This window comes from Lactuca sativa, chromosome 8, assembly GCF_002870075.4.
Source record: "Lactuca sativa cultivar Salinas chromosome 8, Lsat_Salinas_v11, whole genome shotgun sequence".
NCBI classification, from domain to species: domain Eukaryota; kingdom Viridiplantae; phylum Streptophyta; class Magnoliopsida; order Asterales; family Asteraceae; genus Lactuca; species Lactuca sativa.
This window is the reverse complement of record NC_056630.2, coordinates 274,219,252-274,227,927: the sequence shown is the minus strand read 5'-3', so window position 1 is coordinate 274,227,927 and position 8,676 is coordinate 274,219,252. Positions and strand designations below refer to the sequence as shown.

Genomic DNA, 8,676 nt, shown 5'->3' with positions numbered 1-8,676 from the left:
AGGGTGAGCTACTTAACTACTTGGAAGATATGTTGGGCACACGTGTTACCATAAGGCAAGAAATCAAGATTGAGAAGGTTCGGTCCATATGAGTTTGGATTTGTCGCAAACTTTGGTTTTGACAAAATTGCATGGATAGGAACACATACACCATAAAATATAAGTGTCACAAGATTCCCTCCTTTATGAAAATGATTGTGAGGAAATGCTTTCACTAAGAGAGATTTTAAGAAGATAGTGATGGTGAAAATTGTATTCTTGAATTCGATTATAGTTACGGTATCCCTTTCAATAATTCGAATTGTGATATTTGGCAATTAGTCTGACTTGTTTAGACACACATATAAGCTATCTAAGGCAAATGTGTATAAGTTTAAGAAGCGTAGATAAAGGATTATCAAAGCATTAGGTATTAGAAATATGAACTTCAGAAATTCAATAAGTATTGTTTTCTGGAAGTTCAGTTGTTTTCTAAAACATGTCAAAGCTAGTGGAAGCATAAGTGTTATCCTTATATGATAATAATCATCATGATAGTGGGAGCATAAAAGTTGTGCTTGTATGATTATTAAGGCAAGTATTGCAAGTTAGCAATATTAATTATAGACAACAAGAGTTATACTTTGCAAAGTTGCAAGGGTTGAATAGTTGTTTTGCTATAATTAAGGGAGAGAATATTATGCTTCATTTCAAATCTAAAGGCTTAAGTTGTGGAATGTTAATAAATTTAGTCAAGGATACATAGTGTGTTCTCAAATTTTGATTATGATTATGGCATCCCCTTTCATAATTCGAATTGTGAGAACGTGGCACATAAAATATTATGGCAGAAGATTGATAAAGTATCAGATCTTTATGTAAGACATTATGCATCGTGTCCCATACGCTTCGGGTAAAGGATCGATTGCAGATGCTATAATATTTGACCATTCTAAAATTTTCCAAATGTCTGGCGCATTAAGAGGGAAAAAGGACAAGAATCGGTTTTTTGACTAAGATAATTAAACAACTATCAAAGGACGATCCAAAGCTCACTAAGGATTGGTCACTTGTGAGTAGTTGGAAGTATGGTATTGGATGGACCATATCGACATTATTATGAATAGATAAGATTCTATTAAGAATGAGTTGTCATATGGCAAATATGGAAATGTTTCCATATTGGGAGTTGGATATTGAGAATCTATGTCTAGATTAGAAACTTTTATGCAAGAAGGATGTTCAAAGGAATGTACTTTGAGTGAGAGACATCATATCTATAGAATTGTTTTTGATATAGATTGGCCAAGTCTTGATGATTTTGAGCTATGAATTTACGAAAGGATCATTGTGACAACCGTCAAAATTCGAGTTAGTTCTAGATTTGAATAAACTTAGTTGCATGTATAGGCACGACACATACTAGACTTAGTAACTAGAAGTTAAGATATAACCTATTAGAAACTTGGAAACAATTAGAAACAATGGATAATATGCTTGGATTTCACATTGTTATGTGAATTCTACTACTACTTAACTGTAGTGACTATCCATATTTGGGTCACTCTTTGACTCGAACACCATTTTATGAAACTTATAAAATTATCTTAAAATGATTAAGTTCAAGGAAATATAATCAAGGAAAATAAAAGTTTAAGTCATTAACATTTACGCTTAATTTATAAGTCAAAAATCAATATTTTATGAGTAAAAACTATATTAAGGTGCACATTTTATAAAAGAGTTTGATAATTTTATAAAAGATTTGAATTTTATTAAAATAGAAGAGAGGGAAACCCTTTCTTATCCCCCAAAACCGGCCACCCTCTTCCCAAGGCACTCCTCTCTTCCCAAAACACATAATCACTTCTTTCTCTCTCACACTCCACTTTCTCTCTCATTTCTCTCTACCTTCACCACTCCATTTTCTCTCTTCCTCTCTCTATACCCACGAAATTTACAGAAAATAAGTCCAAGAACACACCTCAAACTCAAAATTTTCATCATCTAGTGGTGTTTATTAAGGTAGAACACGATTTCCCTTCATTTTCCTTCAAAGTTTTGTTATTTTTCTTACACTTTCTCCATCTTCTACCCCAATCTATGGCAAAATCATGAACACATAAACACACACACACACACACACAAAAACTCATGGTTTTGATGATGATGGTGGAAGGATTTCACCCAAAAACAACATGCATGTTGTAAATGGTGAAATCCAAGGACCAAAACCTAAGTCGAAATCAACATAATGCACTTTTTCTACAAGTTTTGGGTGAAAAACACCACATGCATTCAAAGTTTTCTATCTAAAACGATTTTTGAACATTTCAAACCTATGAATGGTCTTCAAACGAACATGCATGTGATGATCTTCAAGCTTAGATGCTAGATCATGAAAGTATGTTGTTAAAAGCTTTCAAATATGTTCATGAAGGATTTATTTCCAAATAAATATCTAAAACTCATTTTCTGACCAAATCTGATTTTTCCCAGATTCCCATCAATAAAATAAGATGCTCTGTAAATTTGCAGAAAATAATTAATTTCTCTCGAATTACTATAATTATTGAAACAAAATAGGGCATTAAATCATATAAAATACTTTTAGAGGTCTATAAATCCTAGGTAAATTCCTGGATGACCCCTATGCTAAATAATGACTTATCAGTTAACTTCATAGGTTTTTGTTACTGTTTAACATGTTTTTGAGTTTTCTTTTGGTTTGGCTCCAATAAATCATAAAACCACTTTAGAAAAGGTGGAATGGAAACCTAGAAATTTTCGCAACTCCAACCATATATTTAATATTCAGAAAAATATTTTCAGAATTTTTCATAATGCATTCCTATTTTTCCTTGATTTTTGTATTTATAATGGCCTAAAAATTGAATAAATAGTTCTGCTCATCCAAAATTCACGAACATTTACCAGAACACCTTGTAATACATGAGGATGCTACATAAAAATGTTGATGATTTTTCTCTTCTGGATACTATTTTTCTTTTGTTTTCCCAAGATTAAATACACTTAAACCCAATTTTTATTAGAATAAATACACAAAAATCATAAAATTGGGATAAACAGTTTATAAATTCATTTTTATATTTTTCCCAGCATAATAATGTTTAATAACAATTTTGGGCAATTTTGGAAACTATTTTCTATTTATTTTAATTTTTATTAGAATAAATACTCAAAAATCATAAAATTGGGTTAAATAGTTTTGAAACCTGTTTTTATATTTTTCCCAGCTTAAGAATGGTTAATAACAGTATTAAAAAAAAGTTTGAGTAATTTTGGAAACTGTTTTGGATTTATCCCCATTTTTATTAGAATAAATACAAAAAAATCATAAAATTGAGTTAAACAGTTTAGAAAACCATTTTTATATTTTTCCCAATTTAATTTTATGTAATGGCAGTATTATAAAAAGTTTGAGGAATTTTTTTAACTTATTGCTATTTTTCATGAGTTTTTATCAATTTAGAGAATTAAATATAAGAAAAATGGTTAGGCATATCTATAATCCATGAAAATGTATCTAGAAGTCTTTTAATACAGTTAGACGAATAGTGAGAAATTAAACTGAAATGCAAAGTTTGGGAAATTTTAGAACTTAATTGATTTAGTTTTTGAATATTTAATCATTAGAACACCTCTTAAAATGTTAAATATTAACATTTCAATAGTGAGAAATTACACTTAAATTGTTATATAACATTTGATTCATTGGAATTTAATTTTCACAGAAAAATGTTTATAACTTATCAATATTAAATTTTGACACAATATTGGTTTAATTCTACTGTAGTAATAAATATACTAGTGTTAGATTTTGATTAGAGACTCACTAGCGAATACCATTATTGTAGGAATCGATGGTGGTACGAGTGGAGCATAGTGAAGGCACCATTTGCATCATCTCAATGCATATTGTGAGTATTCACGCACTCCCCTATTTTCAGTTTTTATGTTTTGGGGTGGAAAAGCATGTCCCGAAAAACTATTATTTGAATGTTGTATTTAAATTGATTTGTATCAAACGTGATTGCTATTTTATTGCTATATCTCTCTATGTATGTCTATGCAACACGAAACATGAGAATTTATCGTATTAAGGCCCTTCCCTTATCTCTAACCATTAACTCTTTGAGCCAATGGTTATTTTGGATAGCGCTATTAGGAATTGACAACTCCTCATTCGCCCTATTGCTGGAGTGCATGATACCATATTAATCTATGGAACGATAAGCATAGATCTTGATAGGGCTTCAGTCATAGGTTTGGTTGAGAACTCATTGTTTGCTCATACACATACAAACTTGTTATTTATTATGGCAATAAACTCATTTATCAATTATAGCAATCAACTTTGTTTCTCATTATAGCAATAAACTTGTTTATTAATTATAGCAATGAACTTTGTTTCTCATTACAACATCGAACTTTTATTACTGAAAACTCATATACATGTTTTAGCAATGAAATTGTTTGCTCATTGTAGCAACGAAATTGATTGCTCATTTTAGCAATGAAACTTGTTTACTCGTTTGAGTAACGGAGTTTATCTTCCACGAGAATATGAATGTTGCATCCTATTCGGGCAACATACTTTATCTCTCATGATGACAAAGAACTTTGTTTTTACAAACTTATTTACTCCTTTTAACAATATATTTTTATTATTGGAAACTTTTATCAAAACTTTGATTTCAATTCATTAACCAATATTATTTTGTTAAACTTGTGAGTAATCACCAACTATTTTTATAGTTGACGATCGTTTTACATGCCTTTTCAGGAATCATCGAGTAAGTGGCACTTAGGGACACTTCACTTTTAGGAGCATTCGCATGTGTTGTATTTCTATTTTCATTGTAATTTCTTTTAAAATTTGCTCAAACCCATTGAAAATTTGTAATGATTTTTAATACTATGGTTGGTGTTATCTTTTAACTTTTGCTATGAAACCCTTTTTACTGCCACGCCTCGTGTTTCCGCTTTAGCGGGGTGAGACAATCATTGCTTAAAATGATAGAATCTAGCATATTCTATAAGTGGCAAGAATTTGATATTCTTATACTTATGATAAGGATTGGGAGTTGTGAAATGAGTATGATTGGAAATGTGTTCATTTGATCTATTTCACAAAGTACGGACCGTAGGTAAACATTGTGTGCATGCTGAGAGCATGGGACGAGTGTAGTAATAATTCAAGTAAGAAGTTGATTACCCGAAACAACAAATAATGAGTAATCAATATGGTGATTAAATAAAATGTTTTATTTATACCCAGAGTTTGGGGCCATATGAGATTAGTATTATTCTTGTGTTTCACTTTGCATGTTTTGACTTCCTGAATAATTAAACTGGTTCAGAACAATCAAATTATTCGAACGGACCACAGTCGTTCATATGTTGGAAGTAGGTATGAATGAAGAATGTCGTGAATTGGTGTGTGGATTGCCTAAAGTGTATTAGACATAAGCAAATGTTTTCTGCAACGTTCATGAGTGCTTATGAATATGATTTGATCATTGGATTAAACCCACGCTCACTTGGATCACTTCATGGATTTTATCACGAGTGATTGGTGAGACGATAATATCTTATATTCTTGAAACTGAGATATGTGAGTTGTTATTTGCTGGTTGGTTGCACATTGATAATATGTAAACGCACCAGTAACTTGGTGTTATAAAACATATTGTTGTGTGTGATTCGGTAAGTGAGTGCAAGCGAGCATTGAATCAAAGTTTATCCGTTCCTTTTATCCAAAGTGGGATAAAAGCGATATTTGTGGGCCCCTCGATGATTTAGTGATGGCACATAAGCACTTGGCCAAGCCGAGACTAATTTGATGTGTTCAATTGTAGTCTGTTGTCAGTTGACATAAATCAGAAATCGGGAAAAGGTATAGAGAGAATGATTGAAATCCATGTCTCACGTCTATACGATATCTAGAATGGAGGAATATATAATCCCTTATCTAAAGGACACGCTTCTGATAGGATCAGAGTTGACAGCGGTTTTTGAAAGCTACGATTGAAGATCAGGATTTGAAGTCATACGCAAAATAGTTATTAGACTTATCCAAGTGGGAGACTATTGGATTAGTGTCTAAGTCCATAACTATTTTGGTATGTACTTGACCCGACGGTCCATGGTCCTTTTGGGTTGCCTTCACCAAAGCAACTTGATAGGATGAATTATGGAGAGAGAGGATTAATTATGATTTATTAATATATTATGAGAATAATATATTAAAGGAGAAATCATATTGTTTAATTAATATTATTCAAGAATTAATAAGAATTAACTTTGTGGCTAAAAGATATTAATTAAATAAAGGGGACTAGAATTGTCAATTGTGTAATAGTTGAATATTGGGCTAATAGACTCCATAGAGGATGGAGTGCACGAATTCTATGGGGAAACCCATTAGAAATCGTCCAAGGCCTCTAAGGAGGGAGTCCATGGGTTGCTTAGGGCCTAAGCAGTCAAATTAGGGTTTCCTTGTTAGATAACCCTAATAGCCTCACTATTTAAGGACCCCTAGGGCACCAAAAATGTGGTGAATTGATTCCTTAGGGTTTCTACACGTTTTTGGGTGTCTTCTCTCTTATCATTCTTCATCCTCTTGCTCTTGGTATTTGTGAGCCATTAGAGGAGTGACACTTGTGACTCTAAGCTTTCTAAAGCCATTACAAGGAGGATTTGAGATTGTTATTGCTACATAACAATCAAGGTAAGATCTAAACCCTATTCTTATGTTAATATGAGTAATTGTATGCTAGATCTAGGGTTTATAGCTTTGGATATTAAATTGCATGTTCATTAGACAAACTAGATCCAAAAGCTATTAGGGTTTGCATGTACACGATAGGAATGATGTTTTGCTCGAATCTCATCACTATCATCCTACCGGGATGGAATACCCTATGCTACTGCTCAACATACATAGCCCGCAGGTAACATCCTACCAGCATACATAAGGCATGACCAACTACAAGTCTATAAATAACAACTACCCAACTACCAGGGCGTTGATCCAACAAAACTAGCCATCACTTAACTATCCATTCCTCTAGGATACTAAGCTAACAAGGCATATCCTTATATCATTATCCTATCTACCAGGATACTAGCAAGCATATCATCACATAATATAACAAGCTCTAAACAAAAATTCAAAGGGCCGGCCTTGGTGCCTTAGAACCTTGAGTACAGTGAGGATAACTCACCTAAAATGAAGAACCAAACCACGGAAGAACACACCCGAATCACTACTCGAAACTCCAACACCTATTGCCATCAATGGACCATTGACATAAATAACCAAATACCATAACACCCTTGAAGGTCAAGGTCAAATCCCAGGCCAAAGTCAAACTTCCTTACTGACTCTACTCGTCAAGTCCTTATACTCTGAAAACTATTAGAAAACGACTCAACTCGCCGAGTCACCCCAAGACTCGTCGAGTCTAACGCTCTCCTAGTCCCATCCTGATCAACTCACAAAATCACCCCTCGACTCACTGATTCAAGGCTTTAACCAGAAGAGGTTAGGGTTCCGCGACCAGACTCGCCGAGTCCAAGGTTATCTTCAACAGTCTCGCCGAGTTGTTCTTCCAACTCGCCGAGTCCATGCTCATGTTCATACAATTCGTTGAGTACACCCATGTGACTCGCTGAGTCTCTCTAGTTCTCAATCCATACAGGGGCTTTTCGAGCCATGCAGGGGCTCCAATCCGTAGATCCACTCTTCTCCAGTCTAACCCTCACTTAAAGTGGCAAACTTTACGTGAAACCAAGGAGATATAGGACGAAAACACTCTAGGGCTAGGGATTATGACATAGGGGGATACTTTGATGTTTTCTCTCATCAGCATAAACTCGTCGAGTCCAAGTCGTCGACTCGGCGAGTTGGCCACTTAGTCTACAACCCAATCCCGCTCCGACTCGGCGAGTAAGCATGCCTACTCGTCGAGTCCCTTTCCTTAACTTACACTTTAAGTCCTTCAATGGTACCTCTGGAATTTGAGGTGTTACAGTTGCTATTGATAAATTACACAAAACCATTGATGCAATTGAATCAAATGCACATATGACTGATAGTTTTTGTTACCATTTGTCAAGAACTACTAGTCTTGGATCCAAGATTCCTACCCCTAATAAGGATCTTTAGAATCTTACTCATATGGGTGATATTACTATTCAAAAATATCTTGAGTCAAATATTTCTTCTCTTTCCACGTTATTTGAAGAAACCAAGACCTTTTAGACTTTAACTCGTGAGTTCATTACGATAACCATTTCATGTCCTGATTCTACACAAATTCTACCTGTTATATCCGTGGACCTGAATCTGTATATAAATAAGTCCCCAAGAATATGTGTTTCTACTCTTTATATATCACCTCAAAATAATTGTGTCATTGAGGAAATTGTTCCTGAGACCTCTAAACGTGACACAAACATATCCATTGAGGTCACACGTTCCTTGTGCACCATAATTCATAATTACTGTAATGAACAGATCATTCTAGAAAATGACAAATGCATTTCTTTAGTGCCCCAAGTATCTCAACTACCATATCAGTTAAAGTATAGTCAAACAACATTCCTATATAACCTAACTTCAACAATTCAAGAATAGCATAAACATTAGACTTAGTGGAGAATCGACAA

The 8,676-nt window shown here is 33.7% G+C and overlaps 1 long non-coding RNA gene across 1 annotated transcript; it reads left to right on the top strand.

The window, feature by feature from the left end:
• Window positions 1–1,837: 1,837 nt before the first annotated feature.
• LOC128128195 (uncharacterized) lies at window positions 1,838–4,921 on the top strand. The gene is made up of 3 exons (XR_008226012.1): window positions 1,838–2,004; window positions 3,858–3,920; window positions 4,787–4,921. It is a non-coding gene; the product is annotated as an uncharacterized LOC128128195 (long non-coding RNA).
• The last annotated feature ends 3,755 nt before the right edge of the window (window positions 4,922–8,676 follow it).